At 42.4% G+C, this 20,244-nt stretch overlaps 1 protein-coding gene across 7 annotated transcripts in view; it reads right to left on the bottom strand.

Annotated features, from left to right (window-relative positions):
- The window catches only part of LOC127007117 (cardioacceleratory peptide receptor-like), a 225,639-nt gene that overhangs the window by 169,875 nt on the left and 35,520 nt on the right, over positions 1-20,244 (bottom strand). For 6 of the 7 annotated variants that reach the window (XM_050877743.1, XM_050877741.1, XM_050877744.1 and 3 more), the window contains exon 3: positions 19,046-19,077. The exons of the other annotated variant lie outside the window; for it this stretch is intronic. The gene's annotated coding sequence lies outside the window, so the exon portion shown is untranslated. The remainder of the gene's footprint in view (positions 1-19,045; positions 19,078-20,244) is intronic. 7 annotated transcript variants of the gene reach the window in all.

The following is a 20,244-nucleotide window of genomic DNA, read 5'->3' as shown; positions in this document are numbered from 1 at the left end:
AAAGAGTGTATTTGTGTGGTGAGAGAGAGAGAGAGAGAGAGAGAGAGAGAGAGAGAGAGAGAGAGAGAGAGAGAGAGAGAGAGAGAGTATTTCTGTGTGTGTGTGTGTGTGTGTGTGTGTGTGTGTGTGTGTGTGTGTGTGTACCGGGATTAATATGAGTCACCGTCTGTCTGTGTGTGTATGTAAATTAAAGTGAAAGTGTCCAGCGGAGCGTCAACAAAATAAAAGGAAAAAAAAGAGAAAAAAAAAAGACTGGGTACACGAATACGTAAAAATAATAATAGTAAATGACTGAATGAGTGAGAAAGTGAATGAGCGAGAGAGTGAATGAATGTGAGAGAGTGAATGAATGTGAGAGTGAATGAGTGTGAGAAAGTGAATGAGTGTGAGAAAGTGAATGAGTGTGAGAAAGTGAATGAGTGTGAGAGAGTGAATGAATGTGAGAGTGAATGAGTGTGAGAAAGTGAATGAGTGTGAGAAAGTGAATGAGTGTGAGAAAGTGAATGAGTGTGAGAAAGTGAATGAGTGTGAGAGAGAATGAGTGTGAGAAAGTGAATGAGTGTGAGAGAGAATGAGTGTGAGAAAGTGAATGAGTGTGAGAGAGAATGAGTGTGAGAGTGAATGAGTGTGAGAGTAAATGAGTGTGAGAGAGAGAATGAATGTGAGAGTGAACGAGTGTGAAAGTGTGAATGAGTGTGAGTGACCGAGTGTGACAGTGAATGAGTGTGAGAGTAAATGAGTGAGAGAGTGAATGAGTGTGAGAGTGAATGAATGTGAGTGACCGAGTGTGAGAAAGTGAATGAGTGTGAGAAAGTGAATGAGTGTGAGAAAGTGAATGAGTGTGAGAGTGAATGAGTGTGAGAAAGTGAATGAGTGTGAGAGTGAATGAGTGTGAGAAAGTGAATGAGTGTGAGAAAGTGAATGAGTGTGAGAGTGAATGAGTGTGAGAGTAAATGAGTGTGAGAGTGAATGAATGTGAGAGTGACTGAGAGTGAGAGAGTGAGTGTGAGAGTGAATGAGTGTGAGAGTGAATGAGTGTGAGAGTGAATGAGTGTGAGAGTGAATGAGTGTGAGAGTGAATGAATGTGAGAGTGAATGAGTGTGAGAGTGAATGAGTGTGAGAGTGAATGAGTGTGAGAGAGAATGAATGTGAGAGATTGGATGAGTGTGTGTGTGAATGAGTGTGAGAGTGAATGAATGTGAGAGATTGGATGAGTGTGTGTGTGAATGAGTGTGAGAGTGAATGAATGTGAGAGTGAATGAGTGTGAGAGAGAATGAATGTGAGAGATTGGATGAGTGTGTGTGTGAATGAGTGTGAGAGTGAATGAATGTGAGTGAATGAGTGTGAGTGAGTGAATGAGCGTGAGTGAATGAGTGTGAGTGAGTGAACGAGTGAGTGAGTGAGTGAATGAGTGTGAGTGAATGAGTGTGAGTGAATGAGTGTGAGTGAGTGAATGAGTGTGAGTGAATGAGTGTGAGTGAGTGAACGAGTGAGTGAATGAGTGTGAGTGAATGAGTGTGAGTGAATGAGTGTGAGTGAGTGAACGAGTGAGTGAGTGAATGAGTGTGAGTGAATGAGTGTGAGTGAGTGAATGAGTGTGAGTGAATGAGTGTGAGTGAGTGAACGAGTGAGTGAGTGAGGTATCAGTATGAATTATAGAGTGAGTGAATGAATGGGTAGGCGAGTCTATCACAGCTTATCACAACAATCACAAAGATTACCACCATCAGCCTCACACCACGACCATAACTTCTACATCATCACCATAACAACCATACACATCACCACCACCACCACCATCACCAACCTCACACTGATCACTCCCACGACCATTATCCCTAACCACCACCATCAACACCTCTCCTCCCGAAATTGACCCCTCGTTTCGGCCACCTCTTTGGATTCTTTTTAGGAGCAGCGAGTAGCGGGCTTTTTTTTCTTATCATTGTTTCTTTTTTTATGCCCTTGAGCTGTTTCCATTGTTGTAAAAAAAAAAAAAACTACCATCACTACCATCACATTTATTACGACCACTGTCCTTACCACCACAACCAAGATGAGGAAAAAGGAAAAGGTATAGAATTTCGTATATAAAACTAAACTTCTTTCCATTCCATTACCGTCACTACTAATGCCATCACCACCTTCATCATTACCATCACCACCACTAACACAACCACCACTAGAAACACGATCACTACACGTCTGCAGCTCCTTATTAGCTCTCACACGACCATTACCTAGAAACAAAACGCGTCTGGTACGTGTTTACAGTCTAATACGTTACCTTACTTAGTGGGCTCTATCGTTACAAGCTTAGTGGGTCATTTAACACACTCTCTCTCTCTCTCTCTCTCACGCGGGGGTGGATGGCTGTGTGTGAGAGAGAGAGAGAGAGAGAGAGAGAGAGAGAGAGAGAGAGAGAGAGAGAGAGAGAGAGAGAGAGAGAGAGAGAGAGAGAGAGAGAGAGAGAGAGAAATAAGATCAAAGAATACCAGAAATTAATTGGGAGAAGGATCACACAGAGAGAGCAAAACAGACTGGAATACAACACACACACACACACACACTCTCTCTCACACACACACACACACACACACACACACAAAACGGGGAAGGGTTAAATAAATATGACAAATTAACTTGATCACCTAAACAGTAAAAAAGACAACGAGACAATGAAAGAAGAGAAAGAGGAGGAACAATATGATGATGATGATGATGATGCCGAACACAAAGCAATAAAAAGGAAGAACAAACAACAGCAGACTTGTTGGTCCTTACGAGGCTGTTTGTAACAAGCTACACTAACTATCTAATCAAAGGTGGAAGATGAAGGACACAAAGACACACAAAGAGGAGGAGGAGGAGGAGGAGAAGGAGGAGGAGGAGGAGGAGGAGGAGGAGGAGGAGGAGGAGGAGGAGGACGAGGAGGTTTGAGGAAAATCATCGATAGGAATGTCTCTTAAGCTACAGAAAGAGATTAAAGGAGGAGGAGGAGGAGGAGGAGGAACAATAAGAAAAGGCATGATGCTGGAGAGAAAACAATCAACTAGGCCTCCCTCCTACTCCCCCTACTCCTCCTCCTCCTCCCCCTCTTTCTCCTCGTTATCTCAAGTCACGAGAAAAGCCTCACAATACTCCCTATGAATGGGGAAAAAGGGAGAATAAAAGAAGGAGGAAGAAATGTAGATGAGGGCGTGATGCGGAGAACAGAGAGAGAGAGAGAGAGAGAGAGAGAGAGAGAGAGAGAGAGAGAGAGAGAGAGAGAGAGAGAGAGAGAGAGAGAGAGAGAGAGAGAGAGAGAGAAAATTATACAGTACGTTTTTAGCAAAGTGACATTAACTTCTTATTACGTTAGGATATTTCTGGTTTTAAAATGTGCATGAATGACGCACACACACACACACACACACACACATACGGAGGCCACGTCACTATAATATTACCTGTAGAGTATTACCGTTGCTTGATTTGAATATGTCTGTCCATCAGCCGGTCAGTCAGTTGGGAAGTCATGATTCCATGGATAGATTTTGAGGCTGATGGACAGAGTGATTCCACCCACGCAACATAAACCAGTAATGTCGGTCCATATTCTCAGCATTTCCCGGCGTACACTCACTCACACATTTGATAGAGGTTGGTAAAGGTTTTGGTAGAGGTTGTTGTGGGTGTTTCATAGGTAGGTTTATGAGCCTAGTGATCGTTTGACATAGCGTGTTCGCCGTGAATGAAAAAAATAAATAAATAAATAAATAAAATCGTGAAAAACCAGCCTAACAGATTTGATAGAGGTTGGTAGAGGTTGTTGTGGGTGTTTCATAGATAGTTTTATGAGCGTAGTGATCGTTTGACATAGCGTGTTCGCCGTGAATGAAAAAATAAATAAATAAATAAATAAAATCGTGAAAAACCAGCCTAACACATTTGATAGAGGTTGGTAGAGGTTGTTGTGGGTGTTTCATAGATAGTTTTATGAGCGTAGTGATCGTTTGACATAGCGTGTGTGCCGTGGATGTAAAAAAAAAAAAAATAATAATAATAATAACAAATAAATAAAATCGTGAAAACCAGACTAATTTTCTTTGTGGTCTGTGCAAATATTTACTTGTGAGAGCCGAGAGCGTCTGGAAAACCGAACCTCTGCTGCACTGAATGACTCGGCTCGCAAAAAAAAAAAAAAAAAAAAAAAAAACTCCCCAGTGCTTGTACAGACTCGGCTCTTTGGAACAGGCTGACCAATTATCCTTTGCTGCGGGGTTCGTTTTGAGCATCATACGGCGAACATTTTCAAGGTGAACGTAAATTAACGATATATTTTTTTAAATCTAACTTATGTAAAAAAAATACACTTTTCTCTCATCCTTCGAGACAATTTATATATTCCGAGTCGAGCGCAATATTTTCTGATTTCTCTCTCTGGTTCAGAATTTTTAAGCCAAAGTGGAAAAAAAATACGAATTTCCTTAATTAATAAAACATGGAAAGGAAGGCTCACAGGTGGACGGTTCTGTATGTGTGTTTGGAGTGGCTGGACAAGGAGGAGGAGGAGGAGGAGGAGGAGGAGGAGGAGGAGGAGGAGGAGGAATAGGAGGAGGAGGAGGAGGAGGAGGAGGAGGAGGAGGAGGAATAGGAGGAGGAGGAGGAGGAATAGGAGGAGGAGGAGGAATAGGAGGAGGAGGAGGAGGAAACACGGAAACATGCATGGACGAGCAGGCAGCACAGAGGTTATTGGCTAACTGCGAGGCTGCCTTTTTTCAATGATTTAATACGTCGGTAAAGAAAACAGGTTGCAAGATCACCACATCACTTCACCTCACTTCACCTTACCTCACCTGCCCCTTGAGAAACGCCGCCTATACATGGTTAGGCTGAATGGCGAGACTGAAAAATTCTCGACTTGACCTTCTTCCTATTGTGCAACTCAGGCTGGAATTCTTAGACGCTGCCACCACTTACATCAGCTATTTTCAAAGGCCGAGAGGGAGATCATGAGTGTTTTTGGGGGGTTCATGGTGCAGAGGAGAGGTCGAACTACAATCAGGGTCATAACAATACCCCTGGAAATCCCCACAACTCCTACGAAAGCCATGTCGATTACGTGTGCTTAGACGCCGAAATGTTTGAGATTATGGCCCTGAGTCAGCCTAAGAAGCGAAAAGATGGACGTGACATTAAGAGAATCTGCATTTAACTTGCACAGATACTCGACAAGCTAGGCAAAGGGAGATCACTCGAGTCTTCATTAGTGTTTTGGGGGGTTCATAGTGCAGAGGAAAGGTCGAACTACAATCAGTGTCATAACAATACCCCTGGAAATGCCCACAACTCCTACGAAAGCCATGTCGATTACGTGTGCTTAGGCGCCGAAGTGTTTGAGAATGTGACCCACAAACTAAGAAGCGAAAAAGAAGGACGTGATAGTGAATTTGCCTTTTCCTTGTACAGATACACGACCGGCTGGGCAAACCGATCGGGTGTTATGGATGAATCAATTGGCTTAGAAGGTAATAGATGACTGTTGTTTATTCTCTATGTAAACGAAGAAAAATTATCGAGTGAAGAGAAATAGGAAAGAGTAAGTTTTTGTTTCCATGTGTAGAATCACGACTTACCAAGGAGATTGTTAAAAGAAAAAAGAAAAGGGAGGAATGAAGGAGGAGGGATGGCCAGGGAAATATAGAAAAAGAAACGTAGGAAGAAAGGAAGGAAGGAAAGAAGGAAGGAAGGAAAGAAGGAAGGAAAATCAGGTTCATACGTTACTGAAGTGTTCTTGTATACTGTATTACAATCATCAGCATAAGTAGACTAAGTTTGCTATTATTTGTCTCTATTTTATTCATTTTTAGTGTCTCTCTCTCTCTCTCTCTCTCTCTCTCTCTCTCTCTCTCTCTCTCTCTCTCTCTCAAATAGTGGTGGATGAAAGTGAAAGGGGAGAGAGAAAGAGAGAGAGATTGGGAAGAATGTTTTGAAAAAGGGAGCGGAGGATGAGGAACAAGGAGGAAAAATGTATATATTTTACCTGTGCAACAAAATTACTTCTCTTTCCTACACACACACACACACACACACACACACACACACACACACACACACACACACACACACACAGGTAGAAGGACAGGAACGTTGGGGAGGGGAAGGAGGGAACTGCAGGGTGGGGAAGATAGGAGGAGGAGGAAGTGGTAGTGGTGAAGGAGGAGGAGGAGGTGGAGGAGGAAGAGGAGAATCGCCGGGCTTCCCTTAGTCCTCTTGAGGATATAGTCCACTTTGGCCTAAGCCTCGGGGCGACCTTCATATTGGAGAAGGATACACCTGGAGGGGAGACTAATTGGCGGACACCTGGGGAGCGGCGGGCTCGTCTATTCAGGGTCAGCAGGAGGGAAGGGGGAGGAGGAAGGGACGGACGAAGGGATGCAGGGGGAGAGGAACGAAGGAAGGGACGGAGCAGGGATGGACGGAGAGGGAAGTGACGGAGTAAAAAAGAGAAGAAGGAAAACGGCAGAGGAGGATCGGAGTCAGAAGGGAGAAAGGGAAGGAGGAGGAGGAAAGGGATGGACAATGAAAGCAACGGAGGAACAAGGCGGAGGGGAAAGAGACGAACGTGAAAGGGACAGAAACAAAAAGGGACAGAAAGGGAAAAGGACGAAAGAGGAATGGCGCCGGAGGAGGAAGGGGAATAAGGCAAAAGGAAGGGATTGAAAAGAAAAGCAACGAAGGAGGAACAGGACGGAAAGGGAAAGACACGGACAGAGGAAGGAAGGGACAGAGCAGAAAATAGTCGGAGTGCATAAGAAAAGGGCAGAAGAAGGGGACGGAGGAGGAAGTGGAGGAGGAAGTGGACGGAGAAGGAGAGGGAAAGAGGAGGAAAGGGGTTGATGAGGGAGGCAGGAGGTATCGGTTACAGGTTTGGAGAGGAAAGAAACAAGGAATAAACAGGGACTCGGAGCACGGTAACGAGGGGGGTGAGGGAGGAAGGGTGGTAGGGAAGAGAGAAAGGGAGGATCGCAAGGGAGTAGAGTCATCTGGGAACGAGGAAGGAAAATGAGGAGTGTTCAGTGGGAAGGCGAAGCGAGAAGAACGGAAGGGAAGGCGAGGAGAGGAAGAGTGAAGACACGGTAATTAGGAAGACCGGAAAAGGATGAATAGGCACAGAGGAAAGAGTTAGGAGAAATGGAAGGCAAAGAAAGGAAATGGAGAAACGTTAATTAGGAAGACGAGAAGTAAAACGGAGGGAGGAGAGAGTGAATAATTAGGAAAGGAAAAGCGTCAAGAAACACTAATTAGGAATATAATGAAGGAAAAGAAGATATACAGGCAAAGGGAAGGGACAGTGCGTAGTATGAATAGAGGAAGAGTAAAGAATCATTAATCAGGGAAGAAAGAGACACGAGGGAGGTAAAGGCAGAGAGAAAAAAAACCCAATGTAGAATGGGAAGAGAGATGCTCCATAAGAAGATCAATATACGCCTCTGGCCCGACCAAGTCATAAAAAAGAAAACGGGCAGAATAGTTTGGTTTAGCTGCGAAAAAAACGTACCGCTAATTAGACACACATGCACCCCCCCCCCCCCCCACACACACACACTAGGAAATTCATCGCAACATTTCCTTTCCGAACCCTAGAACCAACAGTGCCCTCAACACAGAACTTTCCCCTAACAGCTACTAAGGCAAACAGTACTGCGGCTTCCAACGAATAGCGGAAACCTGTCTGCGGCAAGCTGATAATATAGAAAGGAAGAGCGTTTGCTTGTTCGAAGTGTGCTGAGAGCGAACGTCAGCAGCAAAGATACACCGATTCCCTTGCCTGGTTTCGCGGTAAAGGAGGCAGCTTAAAGACGAGGAAAACTGTACGAAAAAGCCCGTTGAGGTACAAAAAAAAAGCTATTGTGGTTTACGAAAAGGGTGCGAAAAGATGTGTATAGTGCGGTAGAAAATTAATTAGGGCGTGGATGGGATAGGAAGGAATGTGTGTTGGTGTTATTGAGAAGAAGACAGGTACAGACGGACACAGACAGGCAGACAGCAGGAAAAATAGCTGTACAGAAAATAAAACAGGAAAGAATGATGAGGGGAAAAGGGAAAGACAGACACAAACAGAGAGGCAGACTTATGGAAAGAATAATGCGGAAAAGCGAAATTTGGAATGTGTTTAATTAAATGCCTCAGAAACACTCTCTCTCAATCTATTTATCTATCTATCTATTTAAGTTTATCTATATACCTTTGTCCTCATATCACGAATGGTATGTCACGCAGTTCTTATGAAAAAATACTGTTCGCAATGAAACCTCCACCGTCACGCGTCAGGTTATCCAGCGTCCACGGAGAATATCGCGCCTGAGCTTCCGAGAGAGAGAAAATAAGGGAGCGAGACTAATTAGCAGATTCCCAGTACACAGCATACACCACCACCGGCATTTCCTCTTGGTAGGATAAACAAAAGAGCGTCAGCGAGAGAAGAGAAAGACGCAAGGGAGAAAAGAATGAGAACTGTAACAAAGGGCATAAAGGTTAACCCGGTAGCAGCGACGGGCCAAAATTGTGGCTTTACCGTGTACCAGCGACGGGTCAAATTTTTGCCATGATATAAACCCCCAAAATAGATGATGCATAAACTGATCACAAATGCGTTGATACATATTATGAAATGGTTTGTGTGAGTGATGATTTTTTTCTTATTTTTCTCGCTAAGAGGGGCATTTAAGAAACATGATCCCCACAAGTTACCGGGACATATGAGAAAACGGAAGGAAACGAAAAACTGAAAACACGGGAGAGAAAAAAGAAAGAAAACTGTAAAAAAGAGCGTAAAAGTAAAAAATAAGCTAAACAGGTGTAAGAAAAAACGGATATAAACTAGAAAAAAGATGACATGGAGCAGAACGAGCTGTAACGAAGAGCATAAAAGCCTTGGATAAATAGAGATATGGGAGAAAACGGATATAGAAAACGAATATAGCAAAAGCAGACATAGAAGGAAAATGGGAAAGGAAAACGATAAATAGCGCAAAAGAAACAAACAGCTGTGATAGGAACGAAAGGAAGGCTACCCAGGATATGAAAGTAGACATAAAAGGAAAAATAAAACAGGAAATGACAACAGAAAAACGGCGAGGATGAGAAAGAATGAGCACCCGGGATATTAGTGAACCAGGAGGGAGGAGAAGGAAAAGGGTGGTGAGGATAGGAAGGATAGATATGAAAGTAGACACGGAAGGAAAAAGAAAACAAGAAATGACAATAGACAAATAGCGAGGATGGGAAAAAAAGTTACCCGGGAAGTCAGTGAATCAAGAAGGAGAAGAAAAACGGTGGTGAGGATAGGAAGGATAGATATGAAAGTTGACAAAAAAGGAAAAAGAAAGCAATAAATAACAATAGAAAGAGAGAAAAACAGCGAGGAGGGGAAAAAAAGTCACCCGGGAAGTCAGTGAATAAGGAAGGAGGAGAAGAAAAAGGATGGTGAGGATGGGAAGGATAGATATGAAAGCAGACACGGAAGGAAAAAGGAAAACAAGAAACAACAGCAAGGATGAGAAAGAAAGCTGCCCAGGAAGCCGGTGACCCAGGAAGGAGATGGGAGAAAAGGGTGAGGGGGCGAGGATGGGAAGGATAGATATGGGAGGCTGAAGGGTCGCTCTATATGTTAACAAGACGAAGACTGGGCCCGAGAGAGGAGTGAGGTGGCCTGCCAGGGAAGGAAAATGGTGCAGGGGATGAGATGAGACGGAGAGAGAGGCTGGTGATGCTGGTGAGGGAGGGAGAGGCTGGTGGTGGTGGTGGTGGTGAAGACGATAGTGAGAGAAGACAGAAATGAACGTGACGAGGTTATCCGAAAATGAAGGTGCCAGAGATGATTGTGATGATGATGAAGCTGAAGATAATAGTGACACGTGAGGGGTTGGAGGAGAGAGAGAGAGAGAGAGAGAGAGAGAGAGAGTAATAGATATAGATAGATAAATAGATAGATAGAGAAATAAACGAAGTACCAAACCGTTATGAATATCGCTATATACTCCCTCCTCTAAATCATAAAAAAAAGTTAAAAAAGAAAATTCGTTTAGTAGAAAGAAAACACACACCAAATTTCTACTTTTTTCCCTCACTCCAAGGCCTCCAGAACCCAATCATCATCTTCGGAATGCAAAATCTGGAGAGGACAAAGACAAAGAAGATGAAAGAACGCGGCGATTCAAAGCGAAGGAGGAGGCGATTGGTATTACGACGAATGACAGAGAGGCGGCGGCGAGGCTCAGTAGGATAATCAAGAGAGTGAAGGATCGCGTGAAGGAAACCTGGAAGTAAGGGAAGGATTTTTTTTAAGAGTCAAAGAAGCAGCAAAAAATAAATAAATAAGAAAAAAAAAGTCCACTAATCACTTCCCCTATACATAAATGGCCCAAAGAGACGTCAATATCAGGTGGAAACAAGGTAATATTAAGTAAGGTGGATACTATATAAGGGTTTCTTTGAGTGTTGGTGCTACGAAAATAAAGTATCAAATAGAAGAGACTGAGAAAAAACAAAAGAAGAAAAAAAAGCTGTAGTGAATGAGGGAACCAAAGGATGAGAGAGAGAGAGAGAGAGAGAGAGAGAGAGAGAGAGAGAGAGAGAAAACGGAACATGGATAAAGAAGTGTAGAAGGGGCAAAAAAGTAAATAAAAAGAGTGTGGGTGGACAGCTCAGAAGCGAAAAGAGAGACAAGGGAATGAGGGAGATGAAAGGCGAGGGAAAGAAAAGTGAGTCAAGGTTAGAAAGGACGACAATACTAGATGACATGAGACAGAAAAGTGTGTGTGTGTGTGTGTGTGTGTGTGTGTGTGTGTGTGTGTGTGTGTGTGTGTGTGTGTGTGTGTGTGTGTGTGTGTGTGTGTGTGTGTGTGTGTGTAGGGGAGGAGAGGGGTGATGGGGGGAGGGAAACTGCAAACGAGACTTCCACAGTTATCGGTCCAGTCAGTCAGTCAGTCAGTCAGTCTCTCTCTCTCTCTCTGGCACTTAAGGGATTCAAATCACAAAGCTCAAAGCGATCTTGACTGATTGACTGGCAGACTGAAATGATTTTGTATAGAAAAAAAAATCAGCTTCAGTTGATTCAAGGCATTCTCTCTCTCTCTCTCTCTCTCTCTCTCCCTCTCTCAACTGTATTCAAATCCTGACATTCTTTCAAAACGCAGCAATTATCTCCTCTTCACCTTTTATAATTCACTCTGTGCAGCGACCTTTACTTCTTCGCTAATGAGTTGTCAGGAAAAAGTCAGGTAATTTTACTAATGGGAAAATGTGTTCGTTAATTATAGGGACCATTGCCTTAACCCTTCACGGGGGGGTCAAAGGGTCGAGGTCATAATTAGAAATAAAATCGAATGCCTTTCATTAAGTAGCGACTCGGAAAATGATGTAGACATTTAATTTCCTTCTCTATGGTTGGTGACAATCTCTTCTCTTCAGCTCCTCAAATCCCATTCATACAGAGCCATCCATGTTAACTCACCTTGCATTACATTACGGGGAAGAAACACATTCAACAGAGGACAAGAAACGTTGAATCTTACCTATCCATTGACTTCTGAGGAACTACTAAAAAACAACTGCTACTTCATGGCTGACTTAGGCCCAGAGAAAATTAGACAGTTTCCATTGGGTTAAGGAATGGCGATGCGTTCAATCTGGCGAGATATCCAGAAAAATGTAAAAGTCTATAAGTAGGTTGCTGACAAAATAGCTGTACAATACCTCATACTCACTCATTTACATTGCATGAGAGGGTAATAATTGCACTCGAAGGCACTGATAAACAATGTAAATAAACTAACAATTTCGGCAGGACATTTACTAAAGTACTTCCGCAGTTTAGTGTACAGAGATAATACCACAGTTTTTCTTGGTATATTTCATTTCCTTCTTTTAATTCTCTCTCTCTCTCTCTCTCTCTCTCTCTCTCTCTCTCTCTCTCTCTCTCTCTCTCTCTCTCTCTCTCTCTCTCTCTCTCTCTCTCTCTCTCTCTCTCTCTCTCTCTCTCTCTCTCTCTCTCTCTCTCTCTCTCTCTCTCTCTCTCTCTCTCAGGAAATTTCCCAATCAACGTCACATTTTTCCCACTTACACTTCTTCCTCCAAAGTGGCTGTAAAATAATTCCAAGTGTCCATTATTAACATCCATTTTACACTCCAGCTCCAGTTAAGTCCAGAGTCAGGTCTCTCTCTCTCTCTCTCTCTCTCTCTCTCTCTCTCTCTCTCTCTCTCTCTCTCTCTCTCTCTCTCTCTCTCTCTCTCTCTCTCTCTCTCTCTCATTTATAACTAACAAGAAATGTCTTCCAGCTGTTGTCATGCCTCTCTTTAACGATTTGACGTGAAGGTTTTGGTATTTCACTTTTTTTTCTTCTTTTTCATTCCTTCTTCATCTTCCTCTTCTTTACATTTCATCTTCTTCGTTTCTTCTTTATTATTTTTCTTTTCTTCTCCACTATTTAACGAGAGCAGTCAAAAACTCCAACATTCTTTCTTTCTTTCTTTCTTTCTTCCTTTCTTTTTCTCTATTTGTTTACTCTTTTTCTTCTTCTTTCTCCTCTTCTCCATTTCTTCTTTTCCACTACTTTTTTTTTCTCCTTCACACTTTTTAAGGAGAGGAATCAACAACACCAACCTAGTTTTTTTTCTTTTTTTTTCTTTCTTTCTTAGTACTTTCTTCCTCTCTTCCTGTGTTTCTTTTTCTTCTTTTTCTTCTGTTCGTCTTTTTCCACTTCTTCCACTCCTTCTTATACTTTATCTTCCCTTTCTTTCATCTTTACTTCTTTTTACTCCTTTCCTTCCCTTCATTCTCCCCTGCAAGGACGTCCCCCTCAAGAGATGCGATTGAATTACGTGAAGAGACGAGGCTTGTAAAATACGACCTCGGGATGTTAAAAGCTGAGAATTTTGACTCCGAGTGTGAGAATTCCAGCGGCGGAAGGGAAGGGATTGGCTTAGGGGGGAGGGGAGGGAGATAGAGGAAGAGAGAGAGAGAGAGAGAGAGAGAGAGAGAGAGAGAGAGAGAGAGAGAGAGAGAGAGAGAGAGAGAGAGAGAGAGAGAGAGAGATTGTTTGGAGGAATTATATAATTGTTTAGTTTTTGAAAAGTTGGTGTTTGTTTACTTCTGATGCGTGAGTTTTATCTGTCTGTCTGTCTGTTTGTCTGTTTGTATTTCGCTGTTTATTTTATTTATTTATTTCGCACATTTTTTAACCCGTTCCTCTATATTGATTTTCATTCCCATATTTCCACACGCGTTGATCCTCCTCCTCCTCCTCCTCCTCTTCTTGGGAACATAAAGAAAAAGAAATAATAGCAACCCCTCTCTCTCTCTCTCTCTCTCTCTCTCTCTCTCTCTCTCTCTCTCTCTCTCTCTCTCTCTCTCTCTCTCTCTCTCTCTCTCTCTCTCTCTCTCTCTCTCTCTCTCTCTCTCGTGTCCTGGAATATCAAAATGTTCTCGAGGGTCCGATTCTGGTCTTCTTTTTCTTTTTCTTTTCTTTTTCTGTTTCTTTTTAGTAGCAAGACACATTTTTATCCTTATCATCATCATCAGCAGCAGCATAATCATAACAACAGAACGCTAACTAAAAAAAAAAAAACTATGGCAAGGAAGTAGAACTCAAATAACAAGAGAAGCAATAGAAGTGAAAAACAGCGAAAAAAACAGAAGCTTGGAATAACGTCTAAAAACATATTGCAAAGAAGCGCATACAACAGGTGACTCGCATTCAGTATCGGAAGTCAATACGAAAGGAGGAGGAGGAGGAAGGAGAGGAAAGGAGAGGAAGAGAAAGGCCCAATTGACAAGGGGATAACGAAACGGAGGAGAAAGAGAGAAGGGAAATAAAACGAAAGGAAGGAAATGAAGGAAGGAGAGATAATTATGAGAAGAGAAGTTTAAAGGGTGGAAAGAAAGGGAAAGGGAGGCAATGGTGAGAGAGAAGGATGGATAGAGGAGGGGATGATGATGAATTAAGGAGACGAGAGAAAGGATGGAAACGAGTGGATGGGAAGCTAGTTTTTGCATGAAGGGAGATAAGAAAGAATGGAAGGGAAGGGAAGGGAAGGGAAGGGAAGATAGTTACGTTGAAATGATGGGAAAGACGGCGAGAGAGAGAGAGAGAGAGAGAGAGAGAGAGAGAGAGAGAGAGAAGCAAGGCAACTCTTTCTCCTTTGTATTCTTGTTTCTCACTTTCTTTTTCTCGATTCAAGTCCCTCGAGTCTAGTCCTCTCTCTCTCTCTCTCTCTCTCTCTCTCTCTCTCTCTCTCTCTCTCTCTCTCTCTCTCGTTCCCTCCAATATCGCTTCCTTCTCCTCATCCTCCTCCTCCTCCTCGTCCTCGTCCTCGTCCTTGTCCTCGTCCTCCTCCTCCTCCTCCTCTTCATTCTCGTTCCTGGAGAAACAATTACCGTTGCTATTTACCAATTTTTTCCTCCAGCACAAATTCCTTCCCTTATTTCTCCCTCCACTTCTCCGATGACACCGTCCTCTGCAGAGACTGTCTTTCTATCTGCCTGTCTGTCATGCCTCGTCTGTCTTTATCTGTTAATGTGATTTTCTTTTTCTCTCACATTTTTTGAAAATCAATTTCACTGTCTTGCTTACTATATGTTCACTGATGACGCTTTGGCTTCCACCCTCTTTCACAGAAGACCTTCCCAACGGGAACTGCATGATTCTAGACTGAAGGCTGCAACACGCTTAATCACACACCTTACTTTCATTTATGAATGGGACAAGAGCAACATGGTGTCCGTTAACGTCTCGAAAACTCAATTTCTCCGTCTACCAACTCGACACAATCTTCCAAACACCTCTCCCCTATTCCTCGATAACACTCAGCTGTCACCTTCTTCTTCACTAAACATCCTCGGTCTATCCTTAATTGAAAAACTCAACTGGAAACCTCATATCTCCACTCTTACTAAATCAGCTTCATCGAGGTTGGGCGTTCTGTATTGTCTCCGCCAGTTCTTTTCCCCCTCACAGATGCTATCAATATACAAGGGCCTTGTCCGCCTTAGTATGGAGTATGCATCTCATGTGTGGGGGGGCTCCAAACAAACAGCTCTCTTGGACAGAGTAGTCTAAGCCTCTACGTCTCATCAACTCCCCTCCTCTTACTTACAGTTTTCGATCTCTTAAATTCCGCCGCCATTTTGAATCTCTATCTTCTCTCGATATTTTCATGCTGACTCTTCTTCTGTACTTGCTAACTGCATGCCTACCCCCCTCCCAAGGCCCCGCTGCACTCGAGTTTCAACTCAAACTCATCCCTATACTGTCCAAATCCCTTGTGCAAGAGTTAACAAGCATTTTCACTCTTTCACCCTTTACTCTTGTAATCTGACACAGTCTCCCTTCGTCTGTACTTCCTCCTGCCTACGACATGACCTCTTTCAAGAGGAGGGTATCGAGACGCCTCTCCACCCGAAATTGAGCTTTCTTTTAGCCACTCTTCCAAACTCTTTTTCAAAGGGGAAGTGATTAGCGGGCTTTTTTTTTTCAATTACTTTTTTTTTGCCCTTGAGCTGCTTCCTTTACTATAAAAAATAGCCGTTATGTATATCTGTATCTATCTATCTATCTATTTGTCTGTGCCTGTTTTCCTATTTATATATATATATTTGAGCTTGACGATCTATCAATGTATATTTTGTTTCATTTTATCAATCTATTAAAATAAATCTATGTATTAATTTATTATCTCCCAGTTCAATTTGTGTTGAGAGAGAGAGAGAGAGAGAGAGAGAGAGAGAGAGAGAGAGAGAGAGAGAGAGAGAGAGAGAGAGAGAGAGAGAGAGAGAGAGAGAGAGAGAGAGAGAGATTGCTATTTTTACATTATTACCCATTATCATTTTATGTTGCTGGTCTGTCTACGTGCTAGGGAGCCATCTGTTCACTTTCTTTGTCTGCCTTTCTCTCTGCATGCCTGTCTGTCTGTCTGTCTGTTTGCCAGCCTGCATATATCTGTTTATTTGTCTGTCTGTCTGCCTACCTTCCTATGTGATTATTTGACTGTCTACATGTTATTCTGTCGGTCAGTCTGCCTATCTATCTGTCAGTCTGTCTTTCTGTCGGTTTATCTCTCTTCCTTGTTCTTCCTTCGTTGGTTTTGCATCTCCTCCCTTTATTGTTTCGTCTTCTCCCGTCTTCCTCTCTTCCTCTCTCCTAAGTCTTAATTCAATCACCCGTGCTTGTTCTGCTCCGGTCATCTCTATCTTCTTCCCTTCTTCCTTTCGTTCCCTCCTTCCATCCTTCCTTCTGTCCTTCCTTCCCTTCTCCTTTACTTCTATTCTAGTCTGTCTGTGCCTGTCTGAGTGTGTCGTTACTAAAGTCCCGGAAAATGTCTTTCTCTCCTCTTCTCTCTACCTTATTTTCTGTCTCCTTTCTGCCGTTATGATTCGATTAGTAAACCTCTTTATCTATCAGTCTGTATTTCTGTCGGTTTATCTGTCTGTCTGTGTCTGTGTGTGTCGTTGCTAAAGTCCCTGTAAATGTCTATTCTTCCGTCTTCTCTCTACCTTATTCTGTCTACTTTCTGCCGTTATGATTCGATTAGTAAACCTCTCTCCCCGCCCTGCCTTACATCTCCCTGGCTGTCTGCTTATCTGTTTGTCTGTCTGTCTTGTTGTCTCTGCATTCCTCTTTCTATTGATCTTCGTCCTCCATCTTTCCCCGTCTCCGTCTTTCAGTTTGCCCTTCTTTCCGTCTATCCATTCTGTCTCTTTCCCCGACTCTACTTCCCTAACGTTTTCCTTCTCTTTATCTGTTTACCTATGTATGTCTTTCCACGTTTTTTTTTACATCAAAGAAAACGGCTCAAGGGCAACAAAAAGAGTGCACAAAAAAAAGCCCTCTACTCGCCGCTCCCATAATAGATAAAAGTAAAGAGAAGCCAAAAGAGTAGTCAATTTCGGGTGGAGAGGTGTCTTGATACGCTCTTCTTTTCTACCTTATTATTTTTTCCTTTCCCATTTTTTCGAATTTTCCGTCTAACATTTTGCCACCAACTGGTTTTTTTTTTCTTCACTTTACTTAACGTTCTCTTACTTCTGTTTATATGTCCTCGTGTGTATTTCCTTTGTTTCCCTCACCTATCTTTTTTTTTCCTTTCCCTACTTTTTCGGGTCGCCGTGTAATATTTTGCCGCTCTTTCCGTCAATTTTTCCGTTTTTTTTCCCACAGTTTACTTAACGTTCTCTTACTTCTGTTTATATGTCCTCGTGTGTATTTCCTGTGTTTCCCTCACCTATCTTTTTTTCCTTTCCCACTTTTCCGGGTCTCCGTTTATGATTTTACCTCTCTTTCCATCTAAAAAAAATTTCATATACTTTGTTTTTCTATTTCTATTTATCTATCCTTGTGTATTTTCCTTTATTTGTCAAATCTATTTTTTTTCTTCCCTAAATTTCCGGATCTCCGTTTAATATTTTACCTCTCCTTCCATCCATCATTTCTTCTTTTCATATACTTAACGTTTTTCTACTTCTATCTATCTATCCTTGTGTATATTTTCTTTTGTCTAATATTTTTTTTAAAATTTCCCTGCATTTCCGGGTCTCCGCCTAACCTTTTACCTCTTTTCCGTCATCATTTCTTTTTTTCATATACTTTGCGTTCCTCTACTTCTATCTGTCTGTCCAGTGTATAATTTTCTGTTTATCTAACCTATCTTTTTTTTTTTCCTTCCCTCCATTTCCGGGTCTTCGTTTAACCTTTTACATCTTTTTCCGTCAATCATTTCTTTCTTTCATATACTTTACGTTCTTATACTTCTATTTAGCTACCTGTCTCTCTATGTATTTTCTTTCTATAATTCTCTCTATATTAATTTCACCCGTTTTTCCGTCTTCAATTCGCCCTTCTTTCCGTCTATCCTTGCTGTCTCTTAACCAACTCTATCAACCTAACGTTTTCCTTCATCTGTTTACCTGTCCATCAATGTATTTCTTTCTTTGTACATCTAATCTGTCTTTTTTCTACCTTTCACATCATTCCTGCTTTCCGTCTTGCACTTTGCCTCTCTTTTTATCAACCATTTCTCTTTTTTTCCATTTCCTTATCATTCTCCTACTTTAATTAACCATTTCACCTGTATTTCTTTCTACTTTTCCGGGTGTGTTTGTCCACGTGTCTACCCTCCTTGACCTCTACCTTCCACTTCCTCAACATTCTGCTACTCTTATCTACCTGTGCACCTGTATTTCTTTCAATATTTGTCTAATCTATCTTTTTTCCACGTGTGTTTGTTCTCGTGTCTACCTTACTTGACCTCTACCTGCCTCTCGTTCCTCTGACCAGCACTCCTGTTATTCTGCTTTATTTTGGCGAAGGTTATCAAACGTTATAACACTTAAGTTCTTGCTCCGCTTCGTCCTAACCTTACCCTCATGCCTTCCCCTCTCTCTCTTCTTCTTTCTCTCCTTCTCTTTCCTTCCTCGTCTAATCTTCTTAACCTTTCTGATATGTTTTCGTTGGTATTTTTTTTCTTGTGGTGATGATTGTCTTCCGGCGTGTTGTTTTCTTCGCTTTCATCTTCTTTTTCTTCGATCTTCCTCTTCCTTCCTTGTTCTTCCCTCGTTGGTTTCGCATCCCTTCCCTTTATTGTTTCGTCTTCTCCCTTCTTCCTCACTTCCTCTCTCCTAAGTCTTAATTCAATCACCCGTACTTGTCCTGCTCCGGTCATCTCTGTCTTCTTTCCTTCTTCCCTTCGTTCCCTCCTTCTATCCTTCCTTCTTTCCTTCCTCCCCTTCTCCTTTACTTCTATTCTGTTGTGTCGCCTTCCATTGTATTCGTGGTGCGAGTCTCTCTCTCTCTCTCTCTCTCTCTCTCTCTCTCTCTCTCTCTCTCGTCTCCTGAGGCTGCTTCTCGAGGTGCTTCCTTGAATTTTACAACAAAGCTTCTAGATTCCACGATGAATAACCTGCAGATACGACTACGGTTGCTTCAACAATACGACGGTACTTCCTAGAACAACAAAAAACAATAACAATAACCACCACTACTACTACTACATTTACGTCATACCTTGTTCCACACTCCCCGTAAGTAGATGCGGCCTGTAAAGTAGAAGAAATATCATTTTAAGAACGTAGTGCCCAGGCAGTGGAGAGAAAACACACAATATATACATAAATTTTTTTAAACTCGTGAGAATTTGTGTTTCAGAAGAAGAAAAAGAAAAGGGAAAGGAAAAAGATGAGAGAGAGAGAGAGAGAGAGAGAGAGAGAGAGAGAGAGAGAGAGAGAGAGAGAGAGAGAGAGAGAGAGAGAGAGAGAGAGAGAGAGAGAGAGAGAGAGAGAGAAAGAAAGAAAGAAAGAAAGAAAGTGATAATAGTGATTCAGTGTTTACATGATTCAACATTTTCTCATTCTCCTCCTCCTCCTCCTCCTCCTCCTCCTCCTCCTTTTCCATTTCAGTGCAAACATGATTCAAGATTTTCTCCTCCTCCTCCTCCTCCTCCTCCTCCTCCTCCTCCTGCTCCAAATCATTAGGTGAGTTTGAAGACGCTGCTGACAACTTTCCACGGTAACTTATCTTGTACTGTAGTTCGCTAACCTTCTTAACTTTCATCCCGCTGCTTTTCCCTATTAATTAATGTTTCTCCGTCCAATCCGTTTAAATTCTGCTGCCACGTGTAGACTTTCGTGTGTGTGTGTGTGTGTGTGTGTGTGTGTGTGTGTGTGTGTGTGTGTGTGTGTAGATAAGGGTCAGGAAAGACGTAGGAGGGCATGAAGCTCACCCTCATATTCACAAACATCTCGGGACTGACACATACACTGGATAAGGCTTTCGTAGAGGCAGTGAATATTTCCATGGGGGCTGTTTTCATGATCCTAGTGATAGTTTGCCGAGGCTTTTCCACCATGAATGTAGAAAACCACTCTTGAGAACCCGACTAAACTCCTTTGTGGCCTTTGGAAGTAGTTGCTATGAAGGTCGAAAGCGTCTGCGAATATGGGCTTCAGTTACTTTGTTAATCAGACGGAGTTATGATTTTTATGTTTAGAGCAGGGAAGGCAGCTCAAGGGAAACCAAAAATAATAAAAAAAAAGTTCACTAGACGCTGCTCCGGACAAAGGTAGAAAGAACGAGAGGCCAAAAAAGAGATCAGTTTCGGATGATGGTGAAAAGGTTAAGAGGCGGTGTCGAACCCAGGCCCACACCGAACACAGTAGAGGTGCAGATCGGTCGAGCAATAGGCGGCCACGCTCGGGACAAACAAC

This window comes from Eriocheir sinensis, chromosome 34, assembly GCF_024679095.1.
Source record: "Eriocheir sinensis breed Jianghai 21 chromosome 34, ASM2467909v1, whole genome shotgun sequence".
Classification (NCBI taxonomy): Eukaryota; Metazoa; Arthropoda; class Malacostraca; order Decapoda; family Varunidae; genus Eriocheir; species Eriocheir sinensis.
Note: the sequence above shows the minus strand (reverse complement) of the source record. Positions and strands in the feature narration are given on the sequence as shown.